Source organism: Notechis scutatus, chromosome 4 (genome assembly GCF_049901735.1).
Source record: "Notechis scutatus isolate UNSWTSFEM ecotype Mainland chromosome 4, rNotScu1.2, whole genome shotgun sequence".
NCBI classification, from domain to species: domain Eukaryota; kingdom Metazoa; phylum Chordata; class Lepidosauria; order Squamata; family Elapidae; genus Notechis; species Notechis scutatus.
The window spans coordinates 57,900,406-57,922,623 of NC_142012.1; positions in this window are offsets into that span (position 1 = coordinate 57,900,406).

The window sequence follows — 22,218 nt, forward strand, 5'->3', positions numbered from 1 at the left end:
CACTTTTTTCTGTGAACACACTGGCACACATTAAAAAAAAAATCTGATGCCCGATCTCAAAAGAATGCATATATACATATATAGTATTATACTTATATACATATACATATATTAATCACAGACCATTTAGAATACATAGTGGAAAAGAAAGGGAGAGAGATATGAGAGTGGTAGGTAGCTAGGTGTCGTGCCCCTGTTGGAGACTGATTCTGAGGGAGAGGAGGAACAGCCGACAGGGAGTGGAAGTGTGTCTTCTGAGGTTGTGGAGGAAGCTGGGGAAGGACACAGGCTGGCTGGGCAGTCAGAGGAAGACCCAAACCCATCCCCTCTCCATCCTAGGGCATGCAGGGAGGAGAGGATAAGGGAGAAACGTGAATGATATGGTCTATGGGGGAGGAAAGGGCCTTGATCCTCTTCATAGGCTGCAGCTGTGAGAAGTGTTTAAAAGGATGGACATGCGTATGGGCCAGTGTTGGAAACAAAGCATGGAAATATCTCTAGTCTGTCGTTCCTCTCTGAGTTTGGTGTCCTTCCCAGTGTGTGTTCTGATATCTGTGGATGTCTTGAAGCCTTTATCTTGCCTGGTTCCCTTAATTGCTTCAGTGTGCTTTGTGTTGTTTTTACTCTTTATAATTTATAGGGATTTTTATTTTAAATGGCCTTTCCTCCTTTTTGCAATCGTTTGTGGGGGAACTTTTGTCTCCAGTCAAGGATATTTGGAGCTTTGAAGCAAAGTGAAGGAATAAAAGGGGCTGTTTTTTGTGACTGTGTTTATTTGGTATCCCACCCTGGGTCATCACACTAGGTAATGGACTAGTTTGAATCAATAGTGAAGAGTCCTGAAAATTTTGTATTCTCAGTTATGTTGTTAGGACAGAGAACTGTGGGTGGGGGGAGTATATCTGAACAAGTAAGGCTCAAGAAAGTGGGGAAAAAGCCCTTGTCGATCCAAAACAGTTCTGATTGGCAGAAAGTTTAATTAACGATAAAAGAGCAACTTATATATGAAAGAACCCTTCACACTGCTCAATATTTTCTCGGTCTTCTCCATAGAAAGAGACAGATGGGCAACATTGAATATTGTCTGTAATCATGTTAGTTGCATCAGAAAAGCTGGCTTGATACATTGCTTCAAAGCAGGTCACTGTCTCAATTGGCAAACCTGTCTCAATTGTTGAATTGAAGCTTTCTTTCAAAGCTTTGCTCAGCCTCCTCAATACTTCCCAATTCTGCTTTCTGTGTTCATTGTATAGGGATATTTGTTGACACATTTGTTGTTTTGTGTGCTTCTTGTGGGGAGGGCTCATTGTCTTGCACAAGAGATCATTCCTCAGATTGACAGGCAATTCTTTCCATAAAAAATAAAAGTTTGTTTCGCATGTTGACCTACTATGTTATCTCCAGCTTTGCATTTGCATTTTATTGTGTTTTACTCAACTAGGTGAAATGTTAATATACTGTATATTGCTAGTCAATGAATGATATGCCGTACGCTAAATAAACACATATCCAGCTTTGTCCCTTCCATCAGGTTAGGAGTCTGTGAATATTTCCCGGAGGAAAACATTTTGTGCAATTTTATTCCAATAAATAAATAAGCAAATGCCCCAGCTGTTATTTGTTTGTCTTTAATGTTATTCTTTCTAGAGAGATTTGGTTGAATTCTTGACTCAGGAGAGATTTTCAATAATTTAGCAAGCATCATCCAGAGGGTTCCATGGATTTATTCAGAGCAAAGTAGTATTAGCAGAAAACCCAGAGAAAAGATTAAAACAGGGGAAAAACGTTTTTCCTTAAATCCATTTCAGGATCGTCTGCACTTTGACAGAAAATTCATCTTCCTCACATATAAGAAAAGCACACTTCAGGCTAATTAAAGTACCATCTTCAAAGAGAAGCATTGTGTACATTATTAATTGGTTATAAAATGAATATGTGTCACACAAGAGACTCTGTTTTCTCACAGACTATGCAAAGTGAAGAGATGCTTAGGTCGAGAATGGTGAATTATAATGTTTGGAGATGCTGGCTGAAACTTATAAACTGAAAATGTTAAGGAGCCATTGTATTTCTAATTGTTTCAGTAGGATATTGACAAGCAGGAATTGGATCGCGAAGTGTACCTTTGGTGAAACTTTACATTCCCACGTAACAGCCAAATATATGATATAGAATTCAGTTAGCATTTATTTCAGCCTGCATAAGGTTATGCCTAGATTAAAAAGTTTGCCCTACCCTTGTGAGGCAACTGTGGAGAGATGTTCCTTAAAAGAGATATTTCTTAATCTTGGAATGGCCCAGGGGTGGGGGGTTCAGGAGATCCCCTAGCTAAGATTCTGTGCAGTTCAGGGAACTCCCAAATCCCACTCCTGACTGGCTGGCTGTGTAACAAATCATAATAATAACTGGAAGGGTGATGCATATTTCCTGGGTTTGAAGGATCCAACCCCATATATTTGGAGTTCCCTGACTGGCACAAGATGACTTTCTTTATCTGATAGCATTCTTGAATATTCTTCAATTCATCATCCTCTTTTAACAACCCTATAAACCCTTGCGGGGTGGAGACTGGCAACTGAATGGAGCTGAGTGGTTACTGGCCAGATGCCCTTCCTGTCGCCAATGCAGAGTTTTTTCCCCAGTAGATATATTCTCAGTGTGTCCAGAGAGAGAGAAATATCTGCCTCTACCTAGGATCGAACTCACAGCCTCCTGATTGTGAGGTGAGAGTTCCACCTCTCGGCCACCGCACCATTCTCTTGAATATTCTTCAATCGCCATCTCATATTCTATTAGTATATTATTGCCTTACACTGTTTGGATTGATGTCTTAGTCACACTGGTGTTGTTATTGCCTCAAAAGAAGTCAAAAGAACCAGTGATTCAGCCCTGCAACCATCAATTACTTACTCTAAAGGAGATATTTTAACAAAATGCACGCAGAGAAACTTTAGAGATTGTGACTCATATGTCTGTTGTGATGCTCATAAACATGAGGACCAGTCATAAGTCTTTTTTTCAGCACCATCATTACTTTAAACAGTCACTGAATGAATGGTTGTAAGTCAAGGACCACCTGTACAACTGATACGGGAATGTTATATCAGCCATGATGGTGAATCCATGGCACGTGTGCCACAGGTGGCATGCAGAACCATTTGTGTGGGCACACGAGCCCCAGGAAACTTACCTGCACTGCGCATGTGCATGCCTCCCAGCTGATTTTCGGCCCATTTGAGGCCATTTTTGCCCTCCTGGAGGCTCAAGGGAAGCCTCTGCAGCCTCGGGAGGCCAGAAATACCGGAAGTGCCTCCCAAGACTCCAAAGGCCTCCCCTTGAGCCTCCAGTAGGGTGAAAATGGCCTCCCCTGAGCTCCAGAATCCCTCTGGAGACTGAAAATGGCACTTCCGGTATTTCTGGAAGGCCCGTTTTTCAGCCTCCCGAGGCTGTAGAGGCTTCCCTGAAGCCTCTAAAAGGGCAAAAACAGCCTCAAACAAGCCAAAAATCAGCTGCACGGTTAGTTAAGGGGATGGAGCGGGAGTGTTGCATGCACATGCGTAGGGAGGATGGGATGCATTGCATTTTGGGTGCTGGCACACGCGCACCAGTGGTGGGATTCATTTTTTTTTTTACTACTGGTTCTGTGGGCGTGGCTTAGTGGGTGCAGCAAGGGAAGGATACTGTAAAATCTCCAGTCAGAGGTGGGATTTGCCAGTTCTCTGAACTACTCAAAATTTCCGCTACCGATTCTCCAGAACTGGTCAGAACCTGCTGAATACCCAGCTCTGGCACACTTGCTTTTGGCACACCACAACATAAAGGTTCGCCATCACTGTTATATGGGGTGAGCTTCATCATTAAGAGGCCATACTAATATTCACAATACTGATTTCCACAATTACTTTTTCTATGACTTAAGTTACTATTGCTATTATGGGATTATGCTATTAAATTAGTACTACTGTTTATGACTTAGTAAAACCACAATTGGAATATTACATTCAGTTCTGGCCACCACAATTTAAAAAAAAAAAGATGTTGAGAGTCTGGAAAGAATGCAGAGCAAAGCAACAAAAATGATTGGGAGGCTGGAGGCTAAAACATGTGAACAGTTACAGGAATTGTCTAGTCTCATGAAAAGAAACTTGGGATGACACGATAGCACTGTTTCAATGTTTGAGGGGCTCCTACAAAGATGGGAGGGTAAAACTATTTCCCAAACACCAAGACAACAATCAATGGATGTAAACTAACCAAGGAGAGAAGCAACCTAGAACTAAGGAGAAATTTCCTAATGATGAGGCCAGTCAGCCAATGGAACAGCTTGCCTTCAGAAGTTGTGGTAAGTCCATCACTTAGAGGCTTTCAAAAAGAGACTGGTCAACCATTTGGGTTTCCTGCCTGAGCTTTAGGTTGGAGTAGAAGACCCCCAACTCTAATATATTGTGTTCTATGATTGGGACTTGTGGTGGTTGTGCGAAGGAGGAATTGGTTAGCAGAGACTTTTCACAGCAAATAAAAAGACAGGTCTGTACAACTATAGCTTTATTTTGTTTTTAGAGTCTTCTATTCAGGTAGAAAAAGAAATTGTAACATTCTGGGCATGCATAAATAGATTTTAACAACAAATCACCCAATAATTAGAAATGGATTTTATACTAGATTCCAACAAAAGCTGACAGATCATCTCTGTTTAGAAAACCCAGAACAGAACTCACCTTAAATTATGAATTGTGTCTGGGAGTCAGCCATTGGAAAAAAAAATCCCATTAAACTTAAAAGCATATTTATTAAACTAAAAGTCAACAGAAAGAAGTTAAGGAACATCATATTTCTTAAATATACAGATAAATGTACTGTTGTACTAATAAAGCTGCCTTCTGAAACTTCCATTATCCTGATTATCTATCATTAAATCAGTAGCAGGAATAACCTATTGGCTTAAAAAGAACAGCATATTTACTTGGATATTACAAAAGGAGAGTTTATGCAACAGTATAAGAGTTGACAAAATATCAAGTTAGAAAGTGGGTAAGAACACGTGTATGTTGTTACTATTGGGGTGGCACAGTGGTTAGAATGAAGTATTGCAGGCTAATTCTGCTGACTGCTGGCAGTTTGATTCTGACTGGCTGTCATGCCCCTGTCAGAATCTGACTCAGAAGGGGAAGCTGAAGAGCTGATAGGGAGTGGGAGTGTGGCTCCGTTGGCTGTGGAAGAAACTGGAGAAGGGCAAAGTCCGGCTGGGCAGAGCAGGGAAGAAGTAGAGCAAGGGAGAGGGAATTCACAAGAAGACCCAGGCCCACCCTCTCTTCATCCTAGGGCATGCAGGGAGGAATGGAGCAGGGAGCAACTGTGTGGCTTATGGGGGAGGAAAAGGCCCTGATTCCCTTCATTAGCTGCAGCTGGGAACACAGTGTATAAAAAAAGGAAACTGATCGCAGTAAGCTGTTGGGAACAAATGTGACTTTATCTTGTATTGTTCTGGTTTATCTGTGTTCCTGCCATCTTCCCAACTGTGTGAGTTTTGCCATGCTTTCAAGTCTGAAATTCCTTCTCTTGCCCTGTCAAGCTAATTATTTCAGCTTGGTTTGTTTGGATTTTTAGTTACAGTTTGTGTGTACCTTGCTTTGGACTGAATTTTCTACAGTGAAAGGCTGTTCCTGGGAGATTTTTTCTCCAGCTGAAGGTAACCTGGATACTGGGGGCAAAGTTGGAGATAATAAAGGGACTCTTATTGTTTATTTGACTGTGTTGCCTTTGTGCGATGCCCTGGTCATCACACTCACTGGTTTGATTCATGACTGTTAAACTCACTGCAGCTGTTGAGCAAATCATGTTAAGTGAATCTTGCTAAGTCACTAGTTCTTAACAGAATAACAGCATTGGAAGGGACCTTGGTTGTCTTCTAATCCAATCCCCTGCTAAGCCAAGAAACCCTACACCATTCAGCAGTTCGATTCTCACCAGGCACCAGCTCAAGGTTGACTTAGCCTTCCATCCTTCTGAGCTCAATAAAATGAGGACCCAGTTTGTTGGGTACAATATGAATACACGGATTAGAGAGGGCTGTAAAGTACTTTGAAGTGGTATATCTTACACTTTACACCAAACAAAAAACAAAAAAACAAAAAAACCCAAAGAACTTATAATTGAATTCAGGAGGATGAGAGATGTACATTTACCATTGTACATAAATGGCAAGGAGGTGGAAAGGTTTGGTAGTTTTAAATATTGAAGGCTACCTGTAAACTCGTTTGCAAAAAGTAGATTGACTATCTTAGCTGATGTTAAGAATTACAAGTTTCTTCTCTTCTTGCTCTGCCTTATTGCTTATATCAGGGTGTCAAACTTGATTTCATTGAAGGCTGCATCAGGGTTGTGTTTGATCTTTGCGGATGGGGTGGGGAAGGCATGGCCAAATTGACATCCCTCATGTTGGGGGGGCACCTGTGGTGGCCAGGTGCTAAGGCAGGATTTCCCTCATATCCTGCCTCATTCTCTCACTGTTCTGACCTAGGCTTCACAAAATCAAGAAACAGACGCCTTGTCCTGACAAAACCCCTTTTTATTTGGCTAGTGAGAATTCCTGTCATTCACATCCAGCAAAGTCCCGGCAAACAGTCTTTCAAGGGTGAATTGCAACCACAGACCTTATCAGACTTGGAGAGTTGCCAGGTTGATAGCTTCCAAGCACAACGCTGTACAAGGAAATACTTGGCAAGGAGTCTCTGGGAGTCACGAACTCAGAGAAGCAGATCTTCACACTAATTAAACAAACTAATTGTCTCCTGCAAACACCACTCTCCTTTCACTCCTCTTTATTCCCTATGGGAGAGGCCATTCATCATCCACCTGTGCCTTTACTCCCGAGTTAAACCTTGTTCCTTAACTGTTCCCTGCTGCTGGCAGCTCTGCGCATAAACACATCAGGAACAGGCTCCAGCTGTTCTTCTGCCCCACTGGTGTTTGACTCCAAAGACTGCTGGATGGCCCTGCCCCTGCCCCATTTGTGCCTCTGACACAGAGCACTCATCAGAGCCTTCCCCAGACTCCAGGACTAGCCCATGTTCCTCCCCAACTTCCTCATTGTCAGAGTCTGCTGACAGCTCTGCTCTCATTATAATCTTCTTCCTTCCTTCCTTCCTTCCTTCCTTCCTTCCTTCCTTCCTTCCTTCCTTCCTTCCTTCCTTCCTTCCTTCCTTCCTTCTTTTCTTTTTTCTTTTCTTTTTCCTTCCCTCTTCATTCTCTTTTCTTCTTTCTTCTCCTCTTTCCTTATTTTTCCTTCCTTGCTTTCTTCCCACCTTTCCTTCTTTTTCTTTGTCTTTCCTCTTTCCCTTTCTCCTTTCCTGTCCCTTCTTGCTTGCTCAAATGCAAAAGGGGAAACATTGCTCCTTTTTTGTTTTGTTTTTAGTTTGTTTTGATAGCCCTCTACCTGTAAAAATGGAGCTCCTTCAGTCCAAAATAAAACATGCTTTGTTTCCAGCATTTGCCAGTATGCAGGTCCAAACTCTAATGCAGTTGTCCCACCTGCATTCCATGAAGAGGATCAAGGCCCTCTCCTCCTGAAGAGACCACATCTCTCCCTTATCCTCTCCTCCCTGCGTGGCCTAAGATGGAGAGGGGATGGGCCTGGTTCTTCCTCTGACTGCTCAGCAGGCCTCTGCCCTTCCCCAGCCTCCTCCACAACCTCCAGAGCAATACCACCAATCCCTGTCGGCTGTTCCTCCTCTCCCTCAGAGTCCCACCAGGGGTATGACAGAAAGAAAGAAAGAAAGAAAGAAGGAAGGAAAGAAGGAAGGAAGGAAGGAAGGAAGGAAGGAAGGAAGGAAAGAAAGAAAGAAAGAAAGAAAGAAAGAAAGAAAGAAAGAAAGAAAGAAAGAAAGAAAGAAAGAAAGAAAGAAAGAAAGAAAAGGGAGGACAAGAAAGATGGATGGATGGATGGATGGATGAATGGATGGATTAATGGAAGGGAGGAAGGAAGCTAATTTTTTTCAAAAAAAAATATTTATTAAACAAATCTATATAGCTGCTTATCTAAATAAAGGAACTCTGGCCAGCACAGGTGGTATATGTTTTCAAAAAAGATAACTAGATCAGCAAAAACACAGACTTCCTTAAACATCTTGACATAGCCAGAGATATCCATGCCCACACCAGAACCCCATTAGCACCCTGGCCTAGTTGCCTAGGGGGGAACCGCTAGCGTTTCACAGCCTTCCAAAAGGCCATTAGAGCTGGGTCTGCCTGGATCTCAGGGAAAGACGGTTTCAGAAGACAAGTGACATGCCAGAGAAGGTTTCACCAATGGGACCCAGAGCATATTATGCCTCCCATAAATAAATTTCTTCCGTGATTCCAATGACTTGGCACGCTTTTCAAACTTCCTAACCTTGGAGGCGGGGAACTTTCTATACTTATAATTTTTATTGTAACAGGGAAGAATGGGCAAAGGATGGGGGTGTCCTTGTTTTTTAATTATGTCACATTTTAGTATGAGCCAAGTTGCCCCATTTATCTTTGCATTTCCTGAATTAAAACACAATTTAGAATGCAATTACTCCTAGCTTGTTGCAGTTCACTGTTTTTTTTTTTAAATGCAGTTAATGCAGTTATCGGATTAAAAATAGCAAACAGCAAACAATTTATATTTATATATACGAAATACCACTCACGCATCATGAATGAATGATATATATATATATATATATATATATATATATATATATATATATATATATATGTGTGTGTGTGTGTGTGTGTGTGTGTGTGTGTGTGTGTGTGTGTGTGTGTGTGTTTGTTTTCTGAGGTTTTCGTGGGCACTTGTATGTGGATCTTTGGTTATTCAGGTTTTCTCCCGCATAAAATTGGAAGTATCTAGGCGACATTTCGATGAAGTCTCACAGCTCACCAGCTCAAATCCCCCAGTAACTAAGACCAACCTGAGCACAACCAAGCCCCCACCTGAACAGAACACACCTCCAGCCAATCAGAACCTGGCCAACCCCCAACCAATCAGAACACAGCCAAACCCCAACCAATGAGAACACACCCCACCCAATCAGAACACAGCCAAGCCCCCACCCAATCAAGTCACACCCCCACTAGCAGTTAAAAGGAAGAAGCAGCTGCAAGCTCACATCACTCTGAGAAGCACAGAGCTGAAGACAGAAGCCTGAAGATGATGAATGAGACTTCATCGAAACGCGTTGCCTAGATACTTCCAACCTTACGCGGGAGAAAACCCGAATAACCAAAGATCCATATATATATACATATATATACACATACACACACATGCGCGCGGATCATCACGAAATCCAGAACTCTAAAGCCTACAAACTTGAAATTTGACATGTATATTCCTCTTGGCTTCTAGGTGCTCACTAAGAAAGGATTTTTTGAAATGACCATCAGAGCATTAGTATTTCATATATTATTATTAACCTGCTCTGATGCTAAGGAGTTCTACTACCCCTCCCCACCTGAAAATAAATCTGTTCCAAATGCAAAATACAAGCAGAAGAGAGGAGTTTCAGTTTCAGTTTTAGTTTCACAGCACCAAGCAGCTTTAGTACAGAACAGTTGAGCTAAGCCACACCCAGGCCCCTTGCTGTCTCCTTCTTGTTCACACAGCAAATACTGTTTCACTTTTCAAACAGCACTCAACTCTCTCACACACTGACAGGAAGCCAGCCAGATGAATACCAATAGATGCTGGTAGGCAGAGGCACAATTTTTTCCCTTAATTTTCCTCCCATCTGACATTGCCCAGCCACTGGAGAGGCAGCTGCCTTTGGAGGCTGATATGAGTGAGGAGAAAGAACAGCTGGGGCCTGTTCCAGATCCATGTATGCACAGAGCTGTTAGGAGAGGGGAACAATGGAGGAAAAGGAGTTGATTTGGGAAGCAAAACACATATGGATGCTGAATGGCCCCTTCCTGGATGGGGAATAAATAGAAGGAAAGGGGAGCAGTGGTTATAGGAAACAACAGTTCATCTTTTTGAAGATTTTGCTCATTGTGTTTTGTGCCACAGAGACTGCTTGCTGGAACTTAATTTGCAGCCTTTCGGCTGGGAACTCACGGCCTTGCAATTATAGCAAGGAACTGATAAGGTCTGTTATTGCAGTTAACTCTTTGAAGTAGTATTACCTGGACTTTTCGGTGGGTGAATGCCATTAATTCACGAAAAGTAAATAATGAGAGGTTTTTGTGTGTGACAAGGAGTCTGTTTCTTGCTTCTGCTAAGGCTGGGTCAGAACACCAGACCATGACAGAAGTATCCAAACAAACAACACTAATTTACATCACATAGACGGTACTTAAAACCAAAGAGCATGTCTCTGTAACAGCTCAGCCCAAAGTCAGAACAAACTGAACAAACAAAGTCAGAAGTAGCTGATCGAACAACATCCACACTAATTTGCATCACATTTTAAAAAAAGGTATTTAAAGGCCAGTGCTCAGACAGACAAGCCCAATTCGAAGAGCACCGACGATGTTTCCTCGAATGGTGACAAAATGTTGGCAACCCAATTGCCAAGCCCTGAGCTCAGGCCAACATAACTGCTTACTTAATTCTTTAGAACATTGTCTATCATTACAATTGAAATATAAAGTTCTATGTATCATCCATCTATTTTTACTTATTTATTTATATTTATTTATTTGCTTTGTCAAACACTTACAATATAATAGAAATAAGACTAACCATAAGTATAAATACATGAAATAGGTACGAATCAATGGGGACAATAGGACAGGGACAGTAGGCACGATTGTGCGCTTATGCACACTCCTTACAGACCTCTTAGGAATGGGGTGAGGTTAATACAGGTTAGTTTGAGGGTGAAGGAGTGGGGGTATTGAGCATGTGACAACAGAGTCAGTTAGTGAGTTCACGGAGTGACATCTAAGGGAAGAAGGTTCAGACCTCTGTGCAACGTATTGGAATTAACACTCTTCCGGGAATGGGAAGGAAGGAAGTGGAGATGGAAGGAAGGAAGGAAGGAAGGAAGGCAAATCCAGAAGGAAGGAAGGAAGTAATTAAGGAAAGCTCGTTAAGGAAGTACAATTTTGCCAGGAACAAAGTAACTTATTGAGTGAGGACGTTACAGCAAGAAGCTCTGAGGCTTGAGATTATTTACCAGGACTGGTTTGCGGACAGAGTAAAGATTTATTGCTGTGGGATCGCGGATTAAAAGCAGCCGTTATCTTGTGAGACTTCATTCTGTTTGAATTCCTTTTGAAATGGCTGCTTTCTGTTTTGTTCGCTTTAATTTGAAGGGGAGTCATAACATACATATATACATATATACATATATACATATATACATATATACATATATACATATATACATACATACATACATATATATGTATGTATGGTATTCAGCTTTGTTTGGGTATTTTCCCATGACATTGTAGTTGTGCTTTTAAAGTTGTAGCAACGTTTCGGCAGAATCTCATCTGCCATCATCAGGCACACACACACACACAAACACACACACACACAGATATATATATACACACACACACACATACACACACATGCGCGCGCACACACACACACACACACACACATATACATGAAATACCACTCATGCATCATCACGAAATCCAGAACTCTAAAGCCTACAAACTTGAAATTTGACATGTATGTTCCTCTTGGCTTCTAGGTGCTCACTAAGAAAGGATTTTTTGAAATGACCATCAGAGCATTAGTATTTCATATATTATTATTAACATGCTTTGATGCTAAGGAGTTCTACTACCCCTCCCCACCTGAAAAGAAATCTGTTCCAAATGCAAAATACAAGCAGAAGAGAGGAGTATCAGTTTTAGTTTTACAGCACCAAGCAGCTTTAGTACAGAACAGTTGAGCTAAGCCACACCCAGGCCCCTTGCTGTCTCTTTCTTGTTCACACAGCAAATACTGTTTCACTTTTCAAACAGCACTCAACTCTCTCACACACTGACAGGACGCCAGCCAGATGAATACCAATAGATGCTGGTAGGCAGAGGCACAATTTTTTCCCTTTATTTTCCTCCCATCTGACATTGCCCAGCCACTGGAGAGGCAGCTGCCTTTGGAGACTGATATGAGTGAGGAGAAAGAACAGCTGGGGCCTGTTCCAGATCCATGTATGCACAGAGCTGTTAGGAGAGGGGAACAATGGAGGAAAAGGAGTTGATTTGGGAAGCAAAACACATATGGATGCTGAATGGCCCCTTCCTGGATGGGGAATAAATAGAAGGAAAGGGGAGCAGTGGTTGTAGGAAACAACAGTTCATCTTTCTGAAGATTTTTCTCATTGTGTTTTGTGCCACAGAGACTGCTTGCTGGAACTTAATTTGCAGCCTTTCGGCTGGGAGCTCACGGCCTTGCAATTATAGCAAGGAACTGATAAGGTCTGTTATTGCAGTTAACTCTTTGAAGTAGTATTACCTGGACTTTTCGGTGGGTGAATGCCATTAATTCACGAAAAGTAAATAATGAGAGGTTTTTTGTGTGTGACAAGGAGTCTGTTTCTTGCTTCTGCTAAGGCTGGGTCAGAACACCAGACCATGACAGAAGTATCCAAACAAACAACACTAATTTACATCACATAGACGGTACTTAAAACCAAAGAGCATGTCTCTGTAACAGCTCAGCCCAAAGTCAGAACAAACTGAACAAACAAAGTCAGAAGTAGCTGATCGAACAACATCCACACTAATTTGCATCACATTTTTTTTAAAAAGGTATTTAAAGGCCAGTGCTCAGACAGACAAGCCCAATTCGAAGAGCACCGACGATGTTTCCTCGAACGGTGACAAAATGTTGGCAACCCAATTGCCAAGCTCTAAGCTCAGGCCAAAGTATCACCCTTTCGGGATCAACATAACTGCTTACTTAATTCTTTAGAACATTGTCTATCATTACAATTGAAATATAAAGTTCTATGTATCATCCATCTATTTTTACTTATTTATTTATATTTATTTATTTGCTTTGTCAAACACTTACAATATAATAGAAATAAGACTAACCATAAGTATAAATACATGAAATAGGTACGAATCAATGGGGACAATAGGACAGGGACAGTAGGCACGATTGTGCGCTTATGCACACTCCTTACAGACCTCTTAGGAATGGGGTGAGGTTAATACAGGTTAGTTTGAGGAGTGGGGGTATTGAGCATGTGACAACAGAGTCAGTTAGTGAGTTCAGACATCTAAGGGAAGAAGGTTCAGACCTCTGTGCAATTCATTAACACTCTTCCAGGAAGGAAGGAAGGAAGGAAGGAAGGAAGGAAGGAAGGAAGGAGGAGGAGGGGGGAGGGAGGGAGGAACGAACTGTTAGCTTTACTTTGATTTTAGTATAGATTTCTTTCATGTCTTACAGCAGTAGCACAATAAATAAGAAATACTGCCAGCTGGTCATCAGAAATGTAACTTCTGAAGATATTCTTAGACTTAGGTCTAATTAAAGGAAACTGATGTATCTATAATATGATGGCAGTTCTATAATACCATCAGTAATTACTTGCTATTGAGGTAGTATTTTCCCCCTTCTCAAGCAGTTTCCAAAGCTTAAATTCTATTTAAATTAAACTATAGCAAACTTTCCTAGCTAATGAGATTCTCTGTTAATCCACCATGCTGCAAATCAAATATTTAATGCCTTTCAGAGCTAATGGATCATATAGTGCTTTCTGATTAACACCAACAAGCTAGTTTTAATGCAGTGGAGCAATCAACAGTGCTAACCATTCTGCTTTCTTAATGTCTTTTGAGTTTATTGAGGGAGGGTGGAGCATGCTAAATAATAAATGCTTCATTTGTATGCAAACAAATTAATCTAAAATGATTAGAGAGCATTTTCCATTTCATGCCAAACATTTTGACATTAAACGTTGATTACCAGTCCTCTGTCTTATAAATATTTGACCATTTTTTTTAATTGACAGCGTTATTCAGGCCATTATTTTTGACAATTATTAGAGTTCTGATGAAAAAGAAATTCTATTTGGTAGCTGCAATTGCTGCTTATAGGAATACAGGGCAGATGTAATATACTGCATTGTATATATAGTATAGTACAGTGTAGTATAGTTCAGATAGGATTATTTTGATTGAAATCATCCTTTCTATGCTTTTCCATATGGACAGGAGGATGAGAAGTTGAATTTTTCTGTATTTATCTAATAACCATGCAGAGTTTTTCAGGCTGGATAGTGTGCTAGGTCAGTTATTAGCCTATAACCAGATGTTTAAAAAAATAACTCCTTGATCTTAGCAGGAAGGTTAAAATTTTATACTTCCTGTCTTTGAAGCACGGATGTATATACTGTATATACTTATGGACATCTGTGGGACTTTCATATGCACCCTGTTTCCCTGAAAATATGACCTACCCTGAAAGTAAGTCCTAACTTGACTTTTACATGTGTGCTCAATATAAGCCCTACCCCCCCATCCCAAATAAGCCATAATTAAGACCCCACCCACTCCAGAGTGCATGGGTAAAAATTAAGCTAGGGTGGGGATGAGGGAGTGGAGCTGTCTTACCAGTTATCTTCTGATTAACACCAACAAGCTAGTTTTAATGCAGTGGAGCATCCTGACCCCTGCCTTGCTAACCCATTTCTTCTGAGGCCAGCAAGGCTTCCTGAAGGCCTCTGTAGCAGCGGATAACAAACCTCAGGATCGATCCAGAGCTCTGTTATCGACTGCAGAGGCCTTCAGGAAAGCCTTGCCTGCCACAGAAGAAGTTCCTGAAGGCCTCTGACAGTGAAAAGGAGGCCTGGGGTGATGCACACAAGTGAGGTTAGTCAGTGGGTGTCATCCTCCGAAAATAAGACCTGGTGCCTTTTTTTTTTTTTGGGGCAAGGAAAAAAAAAAAGACAGGGTTTTATTTTCAGGGAAACATGGTATATCTAAAAGAACCTTTTAAAAAAAAAATTCCCTTCACGCTCTTATCATTGTTCTGTATTTTCCCCTCCATCTCAGGTTCTCTACCAGAAGCCTGGGAATTTGAGGGTTTTGTGGAAGATCTCAGATGTTCCTAGCACTGTACTTTTCTGGACTCTGATGTCGTCCTGCCAAAGCCACTCTATGTTCTTCCAATAGTGTTGAAATTCTGCTGTTGATGGCTCTGCTGCAGTTGGGCCAGTGCACTGAAGTTGGAAGTGCACCTCGGGTGGTTGTTTGAAGGACAGTGTATCTATCTTCTTGACCTCTGTGTCAATTTCAAACAACTTTGGCTGAAGCCATGTTTATTTTTGCTTTGTTTCTTAGTTGCCACTCATTGGGTGAGGAGGAAGGGGGCGAGTTAGAATGGACTGGAATGCGGTGCCGTAAGCCGCTAGACAAAACATCGATGAGAAGCAGCATGAGAACCAAAGTCATGGCAATGAACATCTGCTGAGACTGAGGGGGAAGCTACTACTGCATTGATTGGTAAAGGTGACCCAGGACAACTGAGAGGTTGACGGGAAGTTTCCATTCTTTTTATTACTCTGAAGTGCGGGAAATTCTCAGAGCTAGTTTCACCTTTCTAAGTTCCGATAAAGAGTGTAGAAAGTTAGCACTCACTTCTCTCCTAGAAGAATGAAATATTTTGAGCAATACTGGTAAGATATGTAGTAGCTGGAATTTGAACTCTGGTCTCCCACGTCAACGGCAGCACTCTAACCAGTATACTATCCAGCCACCAGTCTCAGCTTCCTGCTGTACACCTACGCACACTTGCACACACCTCTCTCTCTCTCTCTCTCTCTCTCTCTCTCTCTCTCACACACACACACACACACACACACACACACACACAATCATGCCCACACCCACTAACACATCTTTACCAAGTCAAAGAAGATTGCAAGGTTTATATTCCATTAAATAAAACCTTGGTAATAGGATGTTCCTCACAGCATAATTATAGTGGTTGTTCAGGAGTGCATTTACTTTTAGAAAGCCTGCACCCTGACAAGGTAAACAAATCGTTCCTTTCACACACACCTCTCCCTGGAAGACTTGGGGGCATTTAGTTTCTGATGTTAGTTACAAAGCGACAGAAATGATCAGACTCCTTGCAAGGGAACCGTTTGAGTTGGCTGCAAGGTTTTCCAGAGCTTGGTGTTATTAACTTTTTATTTATTGCACGGGGGAGAAAAATAAACCTAAATGTTCTTCTCTCTGGAACAAATAGCAATAGATCCAGTGCTGCATTCCACCGAGACAGGCTTCAGAAGGATGAGATGCCCACACAAGCATTGATCCCGAATCTTGGCGGAAAATAATTCCACTCCAGGCAATGCATCCTTGTTAGTAAAAGCAAAAGAGAAGGGTATTCCAACTGTGTTTTTTAATAAGTTTTTTTATTTTTAACAACAAACATAATACATAAAACAACAAATAAAACCTTACTTCAATTGTACAATGTATCTGTTGGAACATATGTCTTGTGCATAATATCTATAGTCTTTTCTTCTTAATTTTACATTCATATTGCATTAATTAACTTTCCATATCATATTATATTGTTACTATACAATCATTAGGCTTTAATTTCAATTCCATATTATCCTTTAGAGCACATCTCAATTCTTACTAATTTTTATTCGTATTATATATAGCTGCATTTTTATAAGAGGGGGGAGGATTCATATGTACATTCACACACACACAAACACATGCAGTACACACACACACACACACACACACACACACACATATATTGTGGGACTTGTGGCCATAACTAGTGGTTTAAATCAGGGGTCCCCAACCGCCGGTCCGCGGACCGTGCAGGGCGCGGAACAAGCCTTACCGGGCCGCTGGTTGCTGGGCGCCGCCATCTTTTTGGTAAAAAAAGCAATTTTTAATCAAAAAGATGGCGGCGCCAGCGCCCAGGTGAAGCTTTTCGGGTAGAAAGCCATTTCTACCGAAAAAGCTCACCAAGCAAGCGCCGCCTTTTTTGAGCGAAAATCACTTCGGTGACGTCACGGAAGTGATTTTCGTCAAAAAGATGGCGGCGCCCAGCTCACGCCGGAACCGGGCCGCGGCGCCCAGCTGCGCCGGAACCGGGCCGCGCGTCGAAAAGGTTGGGGATCCCTGGTTTAAATGACTCAGAGGATTTTGCATGCAGAACTTCCAGGATGGTGGGTCTCTGGAATTATAATTTGTCACCTAATGTAGGTGCCACATACAAACTTTTAATTCAATCATATTCCAGAATTAAAACTGTTCTATCACCAGAACAAAGCAGACTGGAGACCGGAGTTGAAATCAGCTCTTTATTTACAGTCAGTAAACTTCAACTAAACTCGAGCCGCGGCAGCCTCTTTTATAGTGGCTGCTCGCGGCTCGCAACCAATGGCATCATTTTAAACCTCCCGCCGTTAGGCGGCCAATCATAATGCGTTGTTAACCACCAATCGCTAGGCAGTAGTGGTTGTCCAATCGGAACGTAGTATTACGAGTATGTAAATGTCTATATACAACAAAAACCAAATGAGGAAGCGTTCAAATGGATAAGATTAAGTTAAGCACTGATCATGTTCCCACCAGAAAATAATAAATACTTAAAATGCTGAATATTAGATTCCCTGACCAGTGAAGATTAGAGATAGACAGGTAGGTAGGTAGGTAGGTAAAGGTAAAGGTTCCCCTTGCACATACGTGCTAGTTGTTTCCAGCTCTAGGGGGCAATACTCATCTCCATTACAAAACCGAAGAGCCAGCGCTGTCCAAAGACCTCTCTGTGGTCATGTGGCTGGCACAACTAAATGCCGAAAGCACATGGAATGCTGTTCCCTTCCCACCAAAATGGTCCCTATTTTTCCGCTTGCATTTTTACATGCTTTCGAACTGCTAGGTTGGCAGAAACTGGGACAAGTAATGGGAGCTCATTCCGTTACATGTTACGTTAGATACCATGTTTCTCCGAAAATAAGGCTGGAACTTATTTTCTTTTGACCCCCGAAAAAATGGCTAAGCCGTCTTTTGGGGGGTGACTTAATTCCCCCCCCCCGTGCATCCTCACCCATGGGCTGCCATGCCTTGCCACCAGCTGCTCCTAATGGCTGATCATGGCGGAGCACGGAGAGCTCCCTAACCCCACCAAGCGCTTTTGCTGCAGACCCAGGTGTGGTGCTGGATGCAGGCCAGGTCAGCGGGCGGGCGGCGACGGGGCACTTTGCGTCACAGGACCTTCATCGTCCACCACTGCTGCTTCCTCCGCTGCCGTCACTTTCCCTTCTGCCCTTGCTGCAACTTATGCCACATTCGGAGCGCTGCCATTAGGCAAGACGCAGAGGCCGGAGTCCCTGCTGGACATCACGACATGGTGGTAGTGGAGAAGTGGCCCTTCCAGCGGGTGAAGGAATGGTTCGGGCGCATTCCTCTTCTGGCAGTGTTTCAGCCGCTTCTTGGGCAGGGGAGCCACCTCCGTAGCTTCCATGGTTCCCACCGACAGTGGCACCTCTCTTGCCAGCACTATCTCCAACAACAGTGGCAGCGGCGGCAGGACAGACCTTGCTGCTGACGAGAACCACCTGCCCTCCCGCAGGGGAATCATTTTGCTTGATGGCAGCTGCATCCTGAAAGTCGGTGAGTCATTCGGGCTTCGGTGGATGGAAGCGGCGGCAGGAGGGTGATGACACACACACACACACACACACACAAACACACACACACATGATAGCTACATAGACAAATACATAGATACAGATACATAGTTATAAATATAGATGATGTAGATAATATATAGATATAGATATATAAATATATATAGATATGATAAAGATGATAGAGATAGAGATGATGACATATAGATATAGATTAGATAGAAAGAAAAAGAAAGAAAGATAGCTACGTAGGTAGATAGCTATAGATGTAGACATAAATCTAGATCTAGGACTAGATATGCTGATGGTTGGCCTAAAGCAGTGGTTCTCAACCTTTTCTTCACCACTGACTTCTCTTAAATACCTTTTGTGGCAATGGACCCCCCAAAACCTAACTCAAGATTTAAATCATAACGTTTCTTCAAGATTTTGCACACTCCCTGCAATGACATCACGGCTCCCGAGGAGTCCATGGACCATAGGTTGAGAACCATTGGCCTAAAGATATTTAAGAGCCAATTTGGAGTCATAGTCCATGGTATTGTTTTAAATAAAAACATTTCTTTGTCTTTTATATATTTGTTTCAAGTTTGGTTGGCACATATTGGCAAGGACCTTGCCAATATGCTAAATCTACTTAAGCACTGCATAAATCTACTTGGTTGGTTGGAGATGTTGTGTCAGGCATGAATGACCAGAAGTACTCATGAGATAACAGAAGCTTTTTCAATGAGAAACAAAATGGAAAAACAAAGAACGTTCAGCTGTCTTTTTGAAGACAGCTATTTGTATGTCTGTCACCTGTCTGTCTGTCTGTCTATCTATCTATCTATCTATCTATCTATCTATCTATCTATCTATCATCTATCATCTATCATCTATCTTCTACTGGTTTGTAAGTTGTCCAAAGTCACCTTATCTGGGCGGCATATAAATTTAATAAATAAATATTATTTTAAATCTATAATGACTTGGCATCATTATGCCGTTATAATATACATAGGGCTTTTAAAAATATCTCCCCTAAAATTAAGTAGCTATTGTAATTTTAAAAAGGGGAGGGGAACCATTTGAAAATAGCGAAGTGCTTTTAATATAATGCCACTCACATTGAATCAAAGGTTTTCACTTGGATCAATTTCCCATCAAAAATGGGACAGCATAATACATGCCATGTGATGTGCATATTTTCTGACTTGGAAAAAAAATGCAATTAGTCTCATTATTTGGTCCTGGTATGGTAAAAATAGAAGATTCCATTAATTCTGACATCACCCCTGCTTTCAGAATCACAAAAGGGTTGCCTAAATTGTTCATCAATTAAACATGCAGGGTTTGAAGCATTTCAGAAGGAGGATTCTATCAATCCAGACTTCTCTGGATAATTCTTTTCTCTTGCACTTACTGCAAAAATGCCCCTTGACAAATAGTATACGTTGTACTAGAATATGAACTGACAAGCAGCCTGAAATGTAGACGACATGATTCCTGATCAGCAGAAAAGCAAATTATACATTCCTTTTGATTAGGCTGAAATCACTATTTATCTTTCAGGAGGAAGAGAGTGAATCATAGGCTTCGAGGAAACAGTGGGCTTTAAATCATCAGGGTTGCAAATAAGGAAGCTTGTCAATTTCTTCCTCTCGATTAAAAGTATGTGCAAGAGAGGTAGACGTGCATAGATTCATATGAACTGTTTCCTTCTGAGTCAAGGTGACCAATATAAAGTGGTAAATCTTCTATACTCACAAGCAGTGGTGGGATTCAATTTGGTTTTACTATTGGTTCTGTGGGTGTGGCTTGGGGAGAACGGCAAAAAAAAACAATATCACCCCCCCCCCCCCCCCTCCCCGGGATCTGTATTCCACAGGGTGTGGATCAAAAATTACTAATGGGCTGTGGGTGTGATTTGGTAGGTGTGGCTTTGTGGGAGTGGCAGGGGAAGGATACTGCAAAAACCCCATTTCCTCCCCACCCCACTAACCTGCTTTCCAGCTCCGTTCTCCTGTGCAGGGCAACCAAAGAAGACCCAGCCAATCAGCTGGGACTCAATGGGAGGCAGAGAATAGGTGGTGCCAGGGACGGTCAGAGGTGGGATTTGCCAGTTCTCTGAACTACTCAACATTTCCGCTACCGGTTCTCCAGAACTGGTCAGAACCTGCTGAATACCCCCTCTGATTCCCACCCCACTCCAGAGGAAGGATATACTGCAAAATCCCCATTCCCTCCCCACCCCACTAACCTGATTTACAGCTCCATTCTCCTTGCAGGGCAGCAAAAGAAAACCCAGCCAATCAGCTGGGAGGCAAAAAATATGATTGGGTTCCCCAGACTTACAGGCTAGGCCACCCTGCAACCCTGGGAGCCAAAACAGTGTTGCGTGGGGGCTCCTGGAAGAGGCAGGGACAGGTGGGCCTTTCAGAGGTGGTATTTATTGGTTCTTCAAACTGGTCAAAGTTTTGGCTACCAGTCCACCAGACCCGGGTCCAAACTGGCTGAATACCACCTCTGCTCAGAAGCAAACACTGGGCCCTATCTCATGAAATGAAATTCAACAGTGATAAAAGTAAGGTTTTACATTTATGTAAGAAGAAACAAACGCACAGGCATAGATTAGGTGGAACCTGGCTCAATAGCGGCACTGTGAGAAGGATCTTGGAGTCCTAGTGCAAAATCACTTAAATGTGACCCAGCCATGTGCTGCAGCCACCAAAAAGCCTAGGCTGCATTAACAGAGGTGTAGACTCAAGATCACAAGAAATGATATTACCATGTTATAATGCCTTGATAAGACCACACTTAGAATACTGCATCACCATAATATATATATATATATAAAGATGCTGAGATCTGGAAAAAGTGCAGAGAAGAGTGGCAAAGATCATTGGGATGGCTGAAGAATGCTTGCAGGAATTGGGTATGTCTAGTCTAGTGAAAAGAAGAATTAAGGATGACATGATAGCCATCTTCCAATATTTGAGGGAATGCCACAAAGAAGAGGAGGCCAACCTATTTTTCAAAGCACCAGAAGGCAAGACGAGAATAGCAATAGCATTTAGACTTGTACACTGCTTCATAGTGTTTTACAGCACTCTCTAAGCAGTTTACAGACTCAGCCTATTGCCCTTAAGAATCCTCATTTTACCCACCTTGGGAGGATGGTGGGATGAGTCAACCTTGAGGTGTTCAGAATCGAATTTCTGAAGTAAATAGTGAGTTAGCCTGTAGTACTGCATTCTAACCACTGTGCCAGCACAGCTCTAGAAGCAAGGGGTGGAAACTGAACAAAAGGAGAAGCAGGGGTGGGATTCTACCGGTTCTGTCCACCTCTGTAAAACCAGTAGTTCTGAAGAACAGCAGACAGAGAGCATACATAGAACCGGTTCTATGTCTGCTGCTGTTTTGGCCCACCCACCCGCCCGGGCTCTTACCTGACCTTTATTTCCTGCTTTTTCAACCGCAGCTGCTTTGCGCGACACAGCTGCAGTTGAAAAAGCAAGAAAAAAAGAGCTTTTCCAACCTCTGCGCACTTGCACGCAGCGCTGCTCAGCTGTCTGCGAGGCTCAGCAACTTGTAAATTGCATTCGCACGACGCAGAGTAACA